The sequence below is a fragment of the Nycticebus coucang genome, chromosome 15, assembly GCF_027406575.1.
Source record: "Nycticebus coucang isolate mNycCou1 chromosome 15, mNycCou1.pri, whole genome shotgun sequence".
Taxonomy (NCBI): domain Eukaryota; kingdom Metazoa; phylum Chordata; class Mammalia; order Primates; family Lorisidae; genus Nycticebus; species Nycticebus coucang.
The window spans coordinates 15,499,594-15,519,605 of NC_069794.1; positions in this window are offsets into that span (position 1 = coordinate 15,499,594).

A 20,012-nucleotide genomic window follows, 5' to 3' on the forward strand; every position below is an offset into this window, starting at 1 on the left:
CTCAGCTGTGTCATTTATTTGGCGTACATACTCAGTGCTATTGTTCCACAAGATGGTAATTTACCTTCAAGTTCCGAATCCCCATGAACTCAACATGTTTACTATATAGATGAGCTGAGGGTATGTTCTCCTTGGTTAATTAACGTTCTGCAACATTTAATTCTGCATTGCATAAATACCAGTAAAAAGAGTGAAAAATAAAGCTACATGCAAATTTTATGTTCATTGCAATGTGGAAATTAGGCCACAGAAAAATTCCTGGCTGGATTCACAAGTTTTCTTGTGCCAGCTAGAAACCTTGGAAAAATGTTAAATTATTTTTTGCCAATTCAACAGAGGTAAAAACGATCACATAAAAACCAGACTAAACAAAAACAAGTCAATGAAGCTGCTACACATAAAGATTTACACAAATGAAGGCCTGTCAAAACATTTCAAAATGTCAGAAATTCATTTAGAAATTTATAGGAGCTTCAAAAAAGGAAAACCTCCTGGTAGAAATTTGTTTTTCTATAAATTTAATCCCAACCTCTCATTATCACAAAAATATCTTCTCAATTTCCAGAGCTAGATCGATAACGCTAATTTGCAGAGTACAAGCGTTCTTGCCAGTGCTTTGTCCCAAAGGTGGCCCACTTGATTACAGTGTTTGAAGAAGATGTCCTAGAAGGAAAAAACTGTACACAAAAACAATCGGCCCTGAACAGGACAGCTTTTCAGAATCATTTTTAGACACGCATAAATCAGAGATGCCTTTATGTTAGTTAATCGCTACTAATGAGGCTTGAGTAGAGAATTCAAACTTCAATACTTAGCTAAAATTCTGAAGTGCAGCATCTGAATTAAATTAATACCAATAGCTTGGAAGCTAAGATAAGGCATTTTACATTTTATAGATTTGGTGCAAACATTCAAGATCGCATAATATGACTCTGTGTTCGCCTTTTGACTACAGCAAAACTAAAATACAAAGAGATGTAAAACCAATCTTACCAAATACTAGAAATTCAAAATAAAAATTCATTTTGGCTTTTGTTGAGGATAAAATTACCTTATCAACATTTTTTTTCAAAAATATGAAAAATGTGGGTTATGTGGCTACCTACCATCTATTTCCTAACATCAGGTGATTTTTAATGTGTGAGAAGAAATAATATTTTATGAAACATGAAAAAAAGCAGAAATAAAATAGTCAGGTACAGCTCCTAACACAGGAGACTAAATCTGCTTCTGTAATACTGGCTGGTTTTTGACACGGCCAAAATAAGCTATGGCTCCAGCTTATGCCTTCACATAGGGGTTCAAAGAGCCCCCATTATGATTCACAAGCCACAGATGAGTGTTTGTCTAACACCAGCATATTTGATACCTGCCAAGATTGTTTTGCCAATATCATAATTTCACCTCTTTAGCAGTGATGCCAAATGTTCTATGACAAGTTACAACTGCACTTTCAGTCACATCTCTTCATAATGAGGAAAGACAGTCACTGCCTTTTTCTCAACAAAGAAAATATTGCTATAGCATAATTTCTTATTAATCATAGGCAGAATCTCTATGGGCAAGTTAGCCAGACACCTCTTGAAAATGTGTATGCTCAACAATTATCTCAACTTCCTGTGGAACTGGTAAATATTTGTACCAAAGAATGAAAGAGAGATAACCAATCTCCAGAGTATGGAAAAAATACTCAATAGTCATTCAAATCTCAGCCAGGTTAAAAAAAAAAAAAAAAAAGCATGGAGTTAGGTGGGGGTCTCTATTCAACACAAAATGTTTAAAGACATCTTTATCTAAAAATAAACACATCTCACAATAATTCTGTAAGAAGTCAACTGTGGTGAGATTTTTCCCAGCCATCAATGTTCTGCTGAGATGAATAGACAAGATTTTTTTTTATTGTTAAATCATAGCTCTGTGCATCAGTGCAATCAAGGGGTACAATGTGCTGGTCTCATATACAATCTGAAATATTCTCATCAAACTGTTCAACGTAGCCTTCATGGCATTCTCTTAGTTATTGTATGTAGACATTTGTATTCTGCCTTCAGTAAGTTTCGCCTGTACCCATTCTAAGATGTACCATAGGTGTGGCCCCACGCATTACCCTCCCTCCACCCTAACCTCCCCCCTTCCTTCCCCTTCCTTGGCCCTTTCCTCATAGTCTTGTGCTGTAGTTGGGTTCTTAGCAAAGTATCTCAGGAATGGAAGAAAAAGTATCCAATGTACTCAGCCCTACTATGAAGCTAAATTATAGCTTTCACGTGAAGGCAATAGACAAGTTTTTAAATAAGTCTCAAGACAAATTATAAAAGTTCCTATGGCAAACCCCAGTTGGAAAACAGGAAAATAAGTCCATCAAAGAGGGTTATAAAACTGATAAAAACTCAGTTGTATACCCCCCTAAGAGATGACTTTGTTCACACCAGCTCATGTATGAGAACTACCTAGCTCTTAGAGAGCAAAAGTCCAGATTCACTGACCTACCACTGAGAAAAACATTTTTTTGAGGTCAGCAAGGCAAGCTCCACATATAACAACTAGTTGGGTCTTTGAAAGCAGAAGCATAAATATGTGGAAAGGACAGAAATAAAAATTACTCTCCAACCTGACGCTTCTCCTTGATGTGAGTATTTTTTTTTAATCCAGGGTATATACGTAAGTACTTTATCTGCAGTTTTCATAAGTCAAATTAAAGTTTTAGCAAGCAATATGATGGAATCCATATCACTTTTGTTGTATAGAAAAATCTAACTTGCAAAATCTATTATTTTTTATACCTGAGAAGGGCAATAGAAGTCAACCCACATTGCTCAATGTCTTTGGGAACTGTTCCTAAGAGGTCAGTCTATTGTGATAAATAGCCAGAGAGCCTTCCACTGGCATGCTCTTCCATAAATAACATGTATATTGTTATACTCTTTTGAAGACTCAAATATATGCAAAAGTTATATGCACAGATACATACATAATATATGAATGTGTACATTTATATGTGTATGTAAGAGGGTGCCCCAAAAATGGATATGCATTTTGAGGAAAAATCTGTATTAAATTTGTAATACTTAAGTCACATTTGACTCCTGCAATTATAGGAAGTGCTCAAGGTGACTTGTGCTCATCTTTTGTTATCAGGACATGTTGAGTATTTACAGTTTGAATAACTTTGTCTTGTCTGTGACCTTTTTGTCTAATGCCCCTGCAACTTCTCTTCCTCTCTCTCCACTTGACCTTCGAGGCTAAACTCCAGAGAGCCTGCCTGAGGACTTTCCTACCTAAGCTCTCCCTAACAGAGTATTCATCCTCTTCATTCCCACAAAGAGAAGATGATTTGTTACAAGGGCTAGTGGTTTGGGTGGATAAAACCTTTTTTGTTTTTGTATTTTGAGTACTGTAGTAAACATTGGAAATACCCAGAAGAAACCTGTGCTCAAGAGAGCAGTGAGAAAAGAGGACTAAAAATCAGGCCAGAGGTGAGCTGAGATGAACATTGGGTGGCAGGCCAAGAGTTTTGATCTTTAGTTGCAGGTGAATTATTTAAAAGCCATGAAAGAATCATAAGCAAGGGGAAAATAGGATCACACTTGTGTGAGAGAAAGACAGTTTGGTGGCACACATAAAGACGGTGACCATGGCTGATTATTTAAGGAATAAATATAATTGAGCAGTTCTATATAAAAGGAATTTAATGTAAGACAGTAAAATGTATGTTTAGCGGGCTGATACTTAACGGTAACCCAGAAACTTTGTTTCAAGAGAAAAAAAAATGTTATATGATCCTGAAGTTTTGGGGCCAGGACTAAAGATAAGATTTGGGAAGGGTAATAATTCTAGCTTCCGCCAACTGCAGCTTACTGTACCAGGGACAATTACTGACTTCTTCACTGTGATAAAAGTCAGTTGCATGTTCAAGAAGAGCATCACCTCCTCAGACTATAAGAAGATAGAAAATGCAGGGCTCTTGAGAGAGAAGTACTCCAGGGCAGGTCTTTTGGTAGCTAAGATGGGGACACAAAGGGGACAGAGAGGGGAGGTGGTCGGGGAGAAGGGGCTGGCTTTGAGCAGTTAAGATTGCAAAGAATACATGAAAGCTGAAGACCCTGTTATGTCAGTGATCTGTGCCCCCAGAAATCTCTCAGCTGGTAAAATTGTTGAGTGGGACTGAAGTTGAAGTTGATGTTTTTCTAAGCCCAATCAACAGAATAGAGAATGGAAATCAGGTGACCAGATTATTGTAAGAAGATGTGATAAGTGACTATTGAAGGACTGTAGGTAAGAAATGGACAAGTTAACAGATTAAAGAGGTAGAAGAAAAGGACTTGGAGATATGCCTGGGGAAAAAAGAGGTAGAGGTGCAAGTTAACTTTCTGGTTTCTGGCTTGACAATGACACCCACAATAGCCTAACTCAGTGGTTCTCAACCTGTGGGTTGCTACCCCTTTGTAACAGTCAAAATACATCACAGCATTAGGAAGGTTGAGAACCACTGGTCTAAGTAAACTAAGGAATGCAGGAGACGGGGCAGATTCTGAGGGCAAATTGCATGCCCTTCTGGACCTGAGTTTCCTTATATATCTAAAGAATAAGGGAGCTGTTACGGTGGGTACTAGCATCCATTATGGCAATGGTTGTTTCTGTGAATAAGAAATCCATCAAAAACATTCAATTTCCAGCTAATGTATCCCACCCACATAGCTTAACCTACTCATCTTTTATAAAACGCATATATTTGAAGATTGATATTCAATTTACATGAATTTCAGAAACAAAAAGATTTTACTTAGAAAACCTAACATTGAATTTTTCAGATATTGTCATTATTTTAACCAATGTGATAGAAAGAAAATATATAACATAGTGCATCCTCATAGAGCTTATGTTAAATCTTATGTTAAATATGAATGAACAAAACTCATATGGCTATCATATACCCCAGTTACAAACACAGAAGTTAAGCATCCTCTGACACACTATTTGCCCTACTGATTGTTTTATTTCATAAAAAAAATGTTATAGCTTCAATGTTTTCTTCAGTAAACACAAGGCAATATCTGGTTCAATGCTTTTCAGCACAAAATTACACTGAAGAAAGGCCAATGTAATAGGTTTGACCTATTATTTTTACCTATTTCCTTCCAATTTCCACAACCTATTGTACCATCAAGCACCTCTAATGCAGGGTAATTCATTTCCGACTCTACAATCAACCCCTAAATATGCTGAGGTCATTCACTACATTAGATACCCCTATTTTTTTTAACAACTTCTCCTTCCATTTGGATTATGCATTTATTTAAAAAGAATACAGGATGTCCTAAATCTTCTAATCTTCAAAGAATATGTTTATGAGATTCAAGTGCAATTTGACAGTAAAGGAATGGGGAAAAAAAAAAAAAAACAACCTTTAAAAGTGCTGTTTCAGCTTTTACCATCTATTCAGCCTGTAAGAAACTATCAGATGAAACCTTCGGTTTCACATCACTATCCTGAGAGATGTCATATTTATGAATAGCATAGTAACAATACCTGTTTTATATACCATATAATTGTATTCTTTATGATGTTCAAACCCTTTTGTTGCCCATAAAAAGGTGAATTCTACTAAATATATTCCTACATAAGAAACCCTATCATTTAGGCACCATACTGAACCCAGGAAGCAAAGTATAAAATGGCATTTATGCATAAATCCGTTTGTGTTCCATTACAAAAATAAAAATTTTAATCTAGCATTAAGAATTAAGATCGATTACTTAATTATTAGGCTGTTGGAATACTCAAATTTTGTTCACCTTCCAGAAACAAGAGTAAGACCACACTGTTGAAGTAAATGTTCATTAAATATGTAATGTGTATTAGTGAGAAGTCTTTGTCGTAATAAAAATTCCCTTTATTTTCGTTCCCACATCAGAGTCCATTCCAGGATAACCAGCTGGTGCCTTGAAAGCTACATACCATGTGATACAGGCTATTACTCCATCATTCCCAAGATGACTTCAGGTCTAACTGCATCAAATTGTACAGTGCTTCCATCTCGTTCACTGGCAACATTAGAGAATTAATATTTTTAATTTCTATCAAAATACATATGCCCATGATTTCAAACCAAGCCCAGAAGGATCTATGATATAATAAAAAAGAAGAGTTCCGTGGCCCACACTCTCCTCTTCCACACCTCTCCTCATCCCTGCTGTCTCTGAGCTTTTTCCAGCTGTTACAGAAATCTGTAATACAGGAATAACAGTGCAAGCAGTTCATAGCGAAGATAAAAAAGGGATAATTCTTCCAATCGGAAAGAAGAATTGAAATATATACAAGAACACTAAATTAGTTCATACGTGTGCATACTCACAGCAGTGTCAAGACCATGGTACACACTACAGGAGGACAGTCTGGGCTGATTAATTTCACAGTATCTATCAGAACCAACAATATCAGGACCTAGGACAGTTCCATTCTGCCCTAGAACTATAATTAAGACTTTGCAGGCAGGTGGACTCCAGAGGCTGAACACTAATAAGGAGTTCTTACTTTATTATAACTGGAGAAACTGTTTCCTTCTCTATTCAAGCAACAGACATTTACCACGTGCCTGCCCTGGGCCAGATGCTCTTCTATGAACCAGGAATAAAGTGATGAATAAGACCACTTAGTGCATACATTCTGGTAAGAAACAATAAATAAGCAAACAAATATTTTAAATAAAATTTCTGCTTTAATTCCCTTCTCATGCCCTATGATTTTTGAAGGGAAATGTCCAAAGATCTATTCCTTTTTCTGTATTTGTTTAAAATTGGGCTACATTATATTTATGTGATAATATCCTTGTATATTTTTCCTTTCTCCATTCTGACTGGAATAATTATCCCTTTTTTACCTGATGTTGCTCAATTTCTTATTCATTGCTTCTCTTGACTGAAATTCTTTCCATTATTCTTAAAGCTGACTAGTGTAGTTTGAGATATTCATATGTGGACTGTGACTTCTTGTGAAGTGGTTTATTGTCCCAAGGGTTTCAGGCTTTTTGTTTTTCTTATGCTCTATTTATTTGTCATATTCTCAACTTTTTTACTACCAATTATACTTTTTATTATATTGAGTTCCCTGTTTTCCCAGAATCCTACCTCCTGAAGCCTTTTTCGTTCCCATGGGGTCCCCCAGGTATGCCACAGAAATGTCATCTTGTGACTTTCCTGCTCCTTTCCATGAATTGTTATTTAAAACCCATAACATTTTTATTAATTCTCATCCTGTTTTGCATCTGTGTGTACTCAGCAATGTCCTAAGAAGGGCACACATCTGAAAATGACTTTCCTCTGGCCTCTTGCTTGATAATTTGTCAGGGCATAGAATTCTTGGCTGAAAATCCTTTCTTTTCGCATTTGGAAATTGATGTTCAATTGCCTTCTAGGATCCAATGTGCAGATCTGCAGTTGAAGGAACAGTAAATATTTTCCTTTCTTTCAGATAATGAGTTTAAATCTCTTTGTTTAGCCCTGGTGTCCTAAAATTTTTGATACTGCCACTCTGATCAGCTGTCTTTTCAGTGTAAAAATCTGTGACAACTTGTATCCTTGGGAAATGTTACATTATTACAAATTTATTCCCAGCAACTTTTTTCACTCATTAATTCCTAGAATTCTGATCACTTGAATATTGAATATTTCCAAATTGACTTCTGCAAATCTTATCTTTCTGTTATGTTTCTGGTCTGTCTTTTTGTGCTATGTTCTTGTAGACGTCTTTAAATTTTAACTTCTAAATCTTACATTGTATTTTATATATCAATAATAATATTTTTTATTTTTAGAAGTTCTTTTTTATTCTCTGATTATTCACTTTTATAGAGTCATGTTCCTCTTTTATGGATGCAATATCTCAAATCTCTCTGAGGACACCAATTATAACTTTTTTATTTTCTGTGTTTTCTGAACTCTGAATCACCTGCTTCCTTGCAGGTTAGTTTCTCCATGTTTTTGGAGTTCTTTCTCAGTGATATTGAAAACTTTCCTCAGAGAACTTGAGCTTCTTTTTTCATCATTCATAGTAATAATAGTGCCTCTGTGTCCATGGGTGAGGCTTGTCAACTGGCCAGTCCGACTTTAGGGGTAAACCATTGGGCAACTGCCGTTATGCCAGTGGCTCGCCGAGTACTACCGGGTGGAAAGTTTACTCTGTGGCATAAATACTCCCATTACTTTTCTTGGTTCTGTCACTCCCAACCAATCAAAAAAGTATATTCAATATTTTTTAAGCCCCTGTCTTATCATGTTGGGCTGCTGTAGCATAACCCTACAGACTGTGTGGCTTACAAACAACAGATAATTATTTCTGATAATAATCTCAGAGGCTGGAACTCTGAGATCATAATGTGAGCATGGAGGAGTTCTTAGTAAAGCCCCCCTTCCTGGTTCACAGATGGCTGTTTTCATGTTGTATTTAATATAGTGGGAAGAGAGCAAACTGGCTCTCTGGCCTCTTCTGATAAGGGGACCAATCCTAATAAGACTCTACCCTGATGACTTAATTATCTTTCAAAAGTTCTTACCTCCAAATACCATCACTTTAAGTTCAGCTTTCTTTCTTTTTTTTTTTTTTTATTAAATCATAGCTGTGTACAATAATGCAATCATGAGGTACAATGTGCGGGTTCCATATACAGTCTGAAATATTTTCACCCAACTGGTTAACATAGCCTTCATGGCATTTTCTTAATTATTGTCTTCAAACCCTTATACTCTACACTTAGTAAACTTCACCTGCACCCTTCCAAGATGCACCCTAGGTGTGGATAAGTTCAGCTTTCAATATAAGAATTTGCAGAGACATTCAGTCCATTGGAGTCCTTTGCCTATTTTTTAAAATCTACCTAGTAATAAATGCTAGAGCAGAGGAAATGGGTGGAGGGGTGAATCATCCCACTTTACGGTCCTTGTCAGTAGCTGAATTTCCTAATATCAAACACTTCTTATAATCTCTCGGACTACAGTCTTGCTGCAATTCTTTAGGTCAAACCACCGCAGTCTCCAGTGCTCTGATGACCTGTCAACATGCTTCCATCTTAAATCATGCACAGATTTGGAGAGCTCTGATATCCACAGATCGCCCCCTCCCTCCTTTGCACTTGATGTGATGATGACTGTTTTATTCCTTCAGTGCTATATCAATGCAGTCTCAGGCATAAGAGGAGATAAAAGCATGTGCAAATCCTTTTGGACTAGGACTTACTTCCTTGCACTAGGAAACACTTCTTTGTCCCTAGATAAGGGAAAATTAACTTTAAGGTTAGACTTGCGGTTAGAAAAGAAGGCACAGATAGGCAATACCCACCTGAAGAATGCTTACTGACATAAGTGGAGCATATCACTACGTCAACATATCAATACATCAGTCCCAGGCCTTTGTGAAATTGTCCCAATTCACCATACTCAAAGAGAGTTCTATTTTATTTTTGTCTGTTTATATCAACCCATCTAAAGCAAAAAGAGAAAATTGACCATCGACTACCATACATGACCCAGATTGGCTGACATGTAATTTATCACATGACCAGAATCCTCTTATTTTCAGCCACTAATCAGGTTGTTACGGCAGATCTAATGTTGCTTAATTACATAACTCTGTGACCTTTATGCACATATCTAATTTAGGGCTCACAGTCACATCATGCCTATTCTGAACCAGACATTGTTTTAAGTAATTAATGTATTAACTTAGTCAATCCTCACACAACCCTATAAAATAAGCATTTTTATTATTCATAGTATGCAGGAAACTGAGGCACAGATAGGATAAATAACTTGCCTGCAGTCACAGAGCTGCTACAGGCCAGAACCATGATGCAAACTACACACAGTCTGGCTCCAGTGCCCACAGCCCCAGTGCATGCTGTCTCCTCATGGTGATTTACAATTAATTTATTTTTAAATTAGTGTTTAGCGTTTTAAAATCTACTACACATATGTCCGTTTGAAATTATAGTTAGTATTTTATTTTAACATGACAAATGGAACCATCTTGCTATCATTTAAGACATTACTATATCCAGTCTAAAGCTAAATACCTTATATTATTATTCTTTGAGAAACAAATATTTTATCAGGATAGATCTTAATAACAGCCTTCAGTGGGTGTTATTACATGTTTCTAATGGAGAAAGAGGACAAGGCCACCTGGTGACAGAGCCAGAACTGGACCCAAGGTATTCTGTTCCTATGCCACAATTATTTCCACTGAGAGATTGAGCCTTCACTCAAACAAAAGATTTAATTGAGGATCTCTAGAGGTCATGTATAATCATAATATATGACATAAAAAAATCTCAGAAACACCTGCCCATACACATTTTTTTTCAAGATACTTAAGAAGTTTCATTAGTAGCTCCTACAGATACAATTGGTCAGGAATAGTTTGTGAGGTCTCTAAATAAAGTCAGAATATTTTTCCTGAAGTGGTGCTCATTGTAAGCCAATTCCTCTGATTTAAGACATGTGAATAACACTGATTTAAGACATGTGAATAACACTGTAATGCACAAATTTTCTATTCTGTGATGAGCCACAGTGGATCTAACAACATTGAAGAAGAGAGATAGAGATAGAGATAGAGATAGAGATAGAGATAGAGATAGAGATAGAGATAGAGAGAGAGAGAGAGAGAGAGAGAGAAACACCAGATAGAATTAGGAAAGCTGGACATGAATTCTGTTTTCATCCCTAACCTTGTTGTGACCTTGAGTAAGCCATTTCAGCTGTCTGGACCTCATCTGTAAGATGATAACTTCACATCAGGGTATGCAACATGATAAACAGAGTCCATGGTTTTTGCCAAAACATGTTTAAAATTCATGCATGTAATAAACTTCAGAGATGCTCTTGTTTCATATACCAAAAATGGAGGAGAAATGAAATCAAATCATTAACACAGTGACTGGAAATGTATTAAGATACATGAACCAGCCTGAACTGAAAATAGACATCAGTCCCTGGACACAGTGGAGTATATATTGAATGAATGAACGAATAAGAAATATATGTTTAGAGCAATGAAATTCTTAAAGATGAATGTTGCTGACATTTGTAAAGAGTAAAAAGTCATGACATCGTAACGGATTGTCCCCCAGTGAATTCACTGTTAAAACTGTTATTCCTTCCTAGTACAGGTTGGAGATTTCCAATAACATTTGTCTATGCCTCTCACTGTCAAAGGAATTTACTGTGCATTTACACAAGCAAGAAAGAAAAATCCTCATACAGCCCAATCCTCATACTTTTTAACATGAAGAATAGCCCCAGCAGAGTTACCTAGAAAACAAAAGTTTCCCTAAAATAATTTAAGTGCCTTTACATAGGATATATTGAACTGTTAATAGCAGTTTTCTATTTTCTAGTATATTATGAACTGAGTATAGCAATAAAAATACTAATTAAAGGTAAAAGTTGAACTTCTATCTTTGTATTTGAATGTCCCCTTCATGTATGAAAACGCATGCTGATAGCCCAGCTTCTGATCACTGTTTTCAACCCAAATAGTCATGAAGATTAAAATTGTTAAACCCTCTGAATGTAATTCAAGAAGTAAACATCCCTCTATGTGTTTAGCAGAGCGCCATCCCCTCCGAGATAAGGATGTGTCAGAGTAGGTGGGAGGAGACTGGAAAAGAGTAAGAAGTGATGGTATTTTCCTGACTTCAGAAAACATAAAATCTTCAAAGCAAAGAAGCCTCAAAGGGGACACAACATTGAAGAGGCTGAATAAGGGAGAGAAGCAACTGGTGTACACGTGATGATACTCTGCAATTAGTAAGCAAACCTCAGTGAATACCAGAACCACCAGCGACTGGGGATAGATAAGAAAGATTCTGTGTAAACTGGGTGGTCAGGGAGATCTCCAGGAAGGAGCAAAATGATCTTGGGTCTGACTTGGACATGCACCAAGAAGCAGGGAGGCATCTTGAGTTGGTAAATGTGAGGATGAGAACCAAGAAGAGTTTAGTAAACAAAGCAGAAATGGCCAGATGACTGAGGTTGTTTGAAGAACATTCTGATGGAATATTTGGCAGCCTTCTAGAACACCCCCCTAATGTCTGTTCCCATAATAAATTTGTGAGGAAAGGAAGAAATGTTAAAAGAGAACAATTGAAAAGAAAGAGGAAGGCATTTTTTTTTCCTTTTAACATCTTCTACCTAGAACTTCGTCAATAAAAGTTTGATTTTATTTGAGTGTCAACTTTTGCTACCAGGTTGCATTAGTTTGCTAGGCCTGCCATTAACAAAATACCAAGGACGGGGTGGCTTAAACAATAGAAATGTATTTTCTCACAGTTCTGGAGGTCAGAAGTCTGAGATCAAGATGTTGTCCAATATGATTCTTGGAGAGCGCTCTTCTCTTGGCTTGCTGGCAGCCACCTTCTCACTGTGTCCTCACATGGCCTTTTCTCTGTGACCATGCCTACCTCATCTCTCTCTGCGTATGCAAATTTCCTCTCCTTCTAAGAATACACAACAGTCAGGTGGGTTTAGGGCCCACTCTAACAGTCTCATTTTAACTTAATCACCTCTTCAAAGATCCTATCTTCAAATACACTCATATTCTGAGGCATTGGACATTATGGCTTCAATATATGAAGTCGTTTGTGGATAGACAAGGAAAAGAGCACCTAAGTGCCCTGTGGGAATCTGAAAAGGCCTCACAAAGGAAGATTGGAATTGAGGCTGGCAGGACAGGGAGTTTGTCAGGCTAACAAGAGAGGAGAAGAATTTCATAGAGAATAATCTACGCAAAATCAGAGTCACACACACAACAAAAAACACAGATGGATCCATGAAGGGGTTTACCTTATAAAGAAATGGAGACACTTCTTTCTTGGAGAGGGAGAAAAAATGGAAACACGGGGAGAAAAATACTGCCAGGTTCTGAGAATGAATGAAGGATAAATGAAGAGAATTCGTGTCTAAGGCCCCATTATCTCAATTGTCTTCTGAAACCACATTAGCTGTTGGTCAAATTTTACCATTGCATTTTGAATTTTTACTCTAAAAACTATCAAAGTGCTTCAAGGGATTGTTTAGCATCAAATATTATCAGCCTCAGGAAAGGAGAACATAATATAGACTAGGGTTAAGGGTAGTGGGTCGCAATGTAAACTTACCTGGAGAATAAAGCAAAAAACTTGAGTTAGGCAGGAAAAAATGGTTTTGTCCATCAAGGCAAACAGCTCTGTTAAAGGTGTAAATGGTATTATTTAATCAAGAAAGAAGGCATCAACTCTAAAATTCATTCAATAAACCTTTCTCCTAATTTACAAAGAGAGTCAAGGTACCAATAATTTTGCAAGAGAGATAAAACATGAACAAAAAATATAAATGTATAAAGTAGAATATGATACGCACATAAAAGATAAAGAATATTAAGTCTTCATAAAAGCTATCAAAGTAAAATTAATCTCAACTGGGGTTCACACTATCTAGAAAATCTCTAAAGGAAGAGTGGGAACTTAGGGAGAAAAGCATGGACTTGGCAGAATCATGAAGGTCAAGAACTGGTAGGAGAAGAACCAGGGCACCAGCCCCAAGGATGGCTGTGACATGGAGCCTGTAAACCTCCTGGGTGCACTTCCAAGCTGGTCTCCAACTCTGAGTGACCCTAACCTGTGCCTGGGGGCTGATGGGTCATCCAGATGGAGGCAGGAGTACTTCAGGGAGCCACTGGCAAGACAACAAAGCCCAAGGCCAATGCCACCACTAGTTAAAGAAGGCAGGGAGATGAGCCATCAGTGTGATAATTAGGGTTGATGAACAGCAAAATAGAAAAAAAACCTGGGTAGAGAATTAGGTTGTTAGGGCTGCTATAACAAAATGACACAGGCTAGACAACTAAAATAACAAATCACTTTTCTTATAATCTGGGAGGCAAGAAGTCTGAGATCAAGGTGTGAGGATCCAGGGCTGGCTTCTTCCAGATCCTCTCCTGTGTCTTCACACAGTCTTCCCTCCTGTAAACAAATTCCCTTTTTCCCTTTTCTTACAGGGATATCAGCCATTATTATTATTATTATTACCACCCAATCCCAATGATCTCACTTCACCTCAATTACCTCTACCTTCAAATGCAATCACATACTGCAGGGAGGATTTCAACATATAACTTGAGGGGACACAACTCAGCCCATAGCAGGTGATAATTACCAAATTCTTTTATAAATATACAAGCTAATCAATTTCCTAATGAAAATTTCATCTCAGGCCTACTCTCCCTGCTTTAGAAAATACAGCAATATTTGGATGGTGCTCTCCCTCGTATAAAATGCCACCTTACTCAGCTGAGGAACTAGAAGACTTAATTAAGTACATCCTTGTTATTGACTGTTTCTTGTCAGAACTGAGAATTATATTATTATTCTGTTACTAGATGGCAAATAAAAACATAGAACACAGAGTCAGTGAAAAAAAAACACTTTTTCTTAAAAAGAATAAATTTGGCTTGTGGCTTTAGCAACTTTCCAGCTTCATTTTTCTTCCTATTTATTAGCCAAATAGGCCTGCCCAGGATTTAAAGTCAAATACGAGGGGGGAAATTACCATGTGCTTTTCACTTACGATTTTCAATATTTTAAAAAGAGCATAAAGACCTTTTATTTTATACATTTGCCAGTAATTGTCTTTATAGTTTTATTGGTACTAATTTCATACAGCTCATTTAGAATGTCAAGCCACATATGCAACAGAGTAATAAAGTTATTATTACTTCATAGAGATATAATTATAAGTAATTTTGATTCTCCCATTTTCATCATCTCTATTTCTCTTCATTTCTGCCCGCGTTTTATAAGAATGAAGATGAGTTTGCTGACCTTTTGTGAAAGAACATTTACTACGAAGAAAATGATGATTTCATCCTGATTGAGGCCTGTGAAACTTTTATTTTCTAGCTCCATTAGCTTTTTCAGAGTACGTCTGATTATAATAGCACTGCATTACAAATAAACCTCTAAACTCAGAGAACCCAAATGCCACAAAACAGTAAATAATTCAAATGGTATGAGACCCCTGTTAGCCAATGAACTACGCTTCAATACAATGGTTTTCACTTTTATTAACAATATACTAGAGAAGATACTGTTTAAAAGGACAAAAGGATAAGAGGAAAAGTAAAATGTCTCATTATTTGGTAAAGATTTGATGACATACATCATTAAATATAATTCTATAAAGTTCTTCAGTATTAGGTAAGCAATTGAAAATATACAGTCAATGTAACCTTGCCCACTAAAGTAATCTGCATATTTCTGCAGGCTTCATTGGCCATAGTTCTGAAGGGTTTTGTGTAGCTATTAATTCTTAAGTAAGAGAGCACCCTGGCTAGCCCATGGAAGCAATGGGGTATCATTTTAGAAAATATTTTAGTTCCAAAATAAAGGAAAATAAAAAGGAAGTTCCTATTTTTAGAACTTCTGGGGAGGGGCCAGAATAACACCCCCTTCTAGTTGGAGGGATTATAGTTTGAAATGTTAAAAGGGTTTGGGAGCACCACTCAGTTCAGAGCTTGTACTATGAGGAAATAAAATGGCATAAGCAGAATGCATTTTAGTGCCAACCATGTCTTAATTTTGCAAAGACAGAGGTATAGGTCATGCAGTTATGCAAGTATGAAACAAACAGCATATTGTAGGGTAGAAAGTTTGAGAATGTGGGGCCTTGAAGAACTAAGCTGCCTGCAAAAGACAATCTATGTAACAGGCAAGAATTGCATCTCAGGCAGAAACGCCTCATTGGAGAAAAAGTGATTGTCAACAATTGCGTGTCCTTATGGGCAAACACATGTTTTATTCAAGCTATTTGCTCATATAGACAAAGCCTGAAACATACTAATGGTGGCAGTTTTTTGAAAAGGAACCAAAGGGGTCTTGACAGAGCTCAACCTAGACTATCTTGCAGAGTGTAACTCATGGCCTGATACAAAAGTGAAATCCACAGATGCTGAGACATGTCTATATTAAAGGACTTATCCTGATTTGGAAATTTAAAAGACGATGTGAAGAGGAGGTTTAATAACCTCGGACCTTTGGGAGGGAAAAGTTAAAATCACATCTCTGTGGTAGTGGGCAGGGTTAGGAGGGATTGGGCATTTCCTGAGTAAATCACTTTTGAAAGAGAGAAAATGAGACTTGGGGGTTGATATTAAACTGGGAACAGGAAGCTGGCAAAAGAGACACTGTGGTCAAGCATGGCAGTGTGACACAAGCTGAGCAGGGAAGCAGCTTCAGAATGCAAGGGCTGAATGGACCTGTGACCATTGAGAGAAATTATAGCTGATGGCCGATGGGAAGTCAGTCTCAGAGGTGGCAATTCCTCTCCGTCATTCCTGAGCTTCTCTTCACACTGTTGAAGAGCAGGGCAGTGTCTCCCAAGACCACCACAGGGACAGTGGTACAGCAGTAGGAGCCCTGGTGCCATCTCAGACAGAAGGTTGGGATGGAGGCCCTGACCATGGCCCTTACGGAGAACCAGAGGTCAGCTCTCTCCTTCAGCAGAGCCAGAGGTCAGCTCTCTGCTGCAGAATGAAGGGCCGGACAATGCCCAAGCTAGCATCAGAGGTTCGGCAAGACCCCACCCTCCAAAGATTTTAGATAATGAGAATTCATCTAATACAGTTTGCTGGGCAAAGGAAGCAGACTTTTGAATTTGACTGCTAAATGTGACATCATTTGTATTCCCCAAGCTGGTGAGACCTGTGAGATCTATATATCCCACTTAAAATATGTAACTCCTATGAAGCCAGAAATTAGGTTTATTCTAATCTCCTAGATAGAAAACTGAAAGACGGCGAGATTTCCTCAAACTAAGAAAGGGTAATACCCCAAGTGAGAACTCAAAGCTTATAGCAGTCACAGCTATGTGAAGACACTAGCTTTAATGTTGTCTCAGAGGGTGAACACAGCAGGAACTCTAAATCAAATTGTGAAAGCACAGTGATCAACGTCAATTTAGACTCTATGAATGAGCCCCTGTATTTTATCACGCCTTTCTGTCAGGGTTTATTATTTCTTAAGGGGTTTAAGTCTACAATAGAAAAAAATTCTGTGAAATCCAGTAACACACAATGGTTAACCATCGCTGAATTTTATAAACTATGATTTGTCAAATAATTCATGCTTTTTTCCCAAACAGAAGCCCCTACATTATTCTGACAGCAAAAAATGAGTTGGCTATTCCCTATAATTTTCTATTGAACTTACAGCATATCTACTTTACCTGAATTCTCAGGGGGCTAGGAATTTAAGGCTAACTTTGTGATAGAAAATATAAACTCTTACACTAACGGCACTGAAAATATCATTTCCCTAGACTTCAAATAATACTCCAGTTTAGGTTAAGCAGATAACACTGCATTCTTGAGACATGTCTAGGGAATAAAATTATAATTTCATTATAATGAAAGGGAGAAAGTAACAAACAAACTAACAATTACTGAGCAGCACGCTGTGTTCTAAATCTGTTTAATTTATATCAGTACATTTGCTAAAATTACATATAGTAGCTTATTTAGTCCATTAAAAAAATGAGGCTATTAATGTTTCCATAGGAGTTAAGTTCCTTGTCTGAGATCACACAGCTAAATAGTAAAGCTGGGATTTAAAACAAATGCATCTAACATCAATGCCAAAGTTGAATCTACAATATCATGTTTCTTCTATTTGTAACTTTTCTGGTATTTAACCACCGCTTCTGTCAGGAAATTTTTATTCTATTCCTAATCTAAATCTCATTCATTGCCATTTAAGCCTGTTTACTTGAAATCTGTTCCTGTAAAGTTTTGAAACAGCTGGCCACTGTCCTTGGTTTAAGAACTCCCTCACATACAGTACTCAAAGATAATTAAATCTCCCATCAGCAATTTCTTCTTTGGGCTGAATAAGCCCCTTTCAACGTTTCCTTAAAAAAAATTTCTGTACCTTTAAATATCTTGCAGCACTGCCATATCACATTGCCTTTGACAGCTGGAACACCGGCACGTGATTTTCCTACAGTCATTTATAACTGCAAGGACCATTCCCACCCCACCCCCATCGTGTTCTTTAACCAACTGTCTTCTATTTACTGCTTAAGTATCTCAGTTCTTCCATTGAGCATTCTGTCCTCATTGAGCTTCATTATGTTTGCTGTGACAATTTTCTCCAATTTGCCAAGAAGCTGCTTCTATTTCAAAGTAGCCCTGCAGCTCACTTACCATCCTATCCTGGTCATATCTTCTGCCTCGTCTATTTCAGTGTATGTTCCTACTTGATAGGCAACTGGTATGGCCTAAATTGTCCCCAACCCCCTGCCCAAATTCATATGTTGAAGTCCTAACCCCCAGTACCTGACTTGACCTGGAGATGAGGTCACTGGAATGGGCCTTAATTGGTGTTCTTATGAGAAGAAGAGATTAGGACTCAGACACAGGCTATGTGAAGTCTCTGTGGGAATACAGCCGTTAACAAGCCAAGGAGACAATCCTCAAAGAAACCAACCCTGTTGATCTCAGATTCCCAAACCTCCAGAACTGTGAGAAAGTAGGTTTTTGTTTTTTAAACCACCCAGTCTGTGATACTTCCAGCAAACTAATACAGTACCCTATAATGAGTCTCACTTCCCTACTATATTATTAATTATTTCAAGAACCCCTCAGATGCCAGTATCACGTGCCCCCGAATACTGAAGAGGGTACATGCCTTCTGTAGTATTCTTGCCAAAATGCCTAAACTCAGTGTATCTGTGAGTAGGCATCAGACCATCCTAACTGTAGACCATTCTACAATAACTAACCAGCACTCTTCAAAGGGTCAGGAAGGTGAGGAAAAGATGAAGGCTTGCCACAGAATGTACGAGACTAAGGAAATACAAAACCTAGATGCAATGTGGGTCCCTGGATTCAATCCTGGAACAGGAAAAGGGCCTTTTCGAAAACTGGCAAAATATGAACGAAGTATCCCAAGAATGGAAGAAAAAATACCCAATGTACTCAGCCCTACTATGAAACTAATTTGGGGCTCTCACATGAAAGCTATAACCCAGCTACAACTTAACAATAGGGGGAAGTGGGAAAGGGGGTGGGTGGGTAGAGGGAGGGGAATCGGTGGGATCACACCTGTGGTGCATATTACAGGGGTATTTGCGAAACTTGGTAAATGTAGAATGTAAATGTTTTGGCACAGTAACTGAGATAATGCCGGAAAGGCTATGTTAACCACTGTGATAAAAATGTGTCAAATGGTTTATGAAGTGAGTGTATAATGCCCCATAATCATATCATTGTATACAGTTATGATTTAATAAAAAAAAAAAAAAAAGCATTTTACCAATGCTGATTTCTTAGTTTTGATAAAGTTACTGTAGTTATATAAGATGTTAACATTAGGGAAAGCCAGGTAAAGGGTACATAAAAACTCTCATTTCTATCTTTGTAATATTTTTTGTAATTCTAAAATTATTTCAAAACAAAGTAAAATAATGAATATATAACAATATGATGTAGCATGCATCTATGTTATATATTGTAAAAAATAATGTATACTATAAATATAAAATTAAATAATAAAATAAATGAACTAATAAATCACCACCAGAGGTGAAAAATTACAAATTTTATTATTCTGAAGTATCCTCTGAAATAAACTCTATATTAAAAGAAGGCACTAACTAACATTCATTGAGAGCTACTGGATGACAGTCCCATGCTGGGCATTTGACAGGCGCTACCTTACTTAATCTTCACAACAATATTCTTATTTACAAAACATGACATCTGATAAAACAGAAGCTCAAAAATATTTAAGTGACTCATCCAAGGTCACATTACAAGTGATAGATGAGAATTCCAGACCCAAGTCCATTTAACTCCAACACATCATGTTTGTCCTACTGGTTAACCAAGAATTTGTATGTTCCCACCAACTATATATTCACCTAATTAGACATGTATCTGCCCTAACTTGGTGAGTTCTATTTTTGGCTTAATATTGAAGCCTCCTG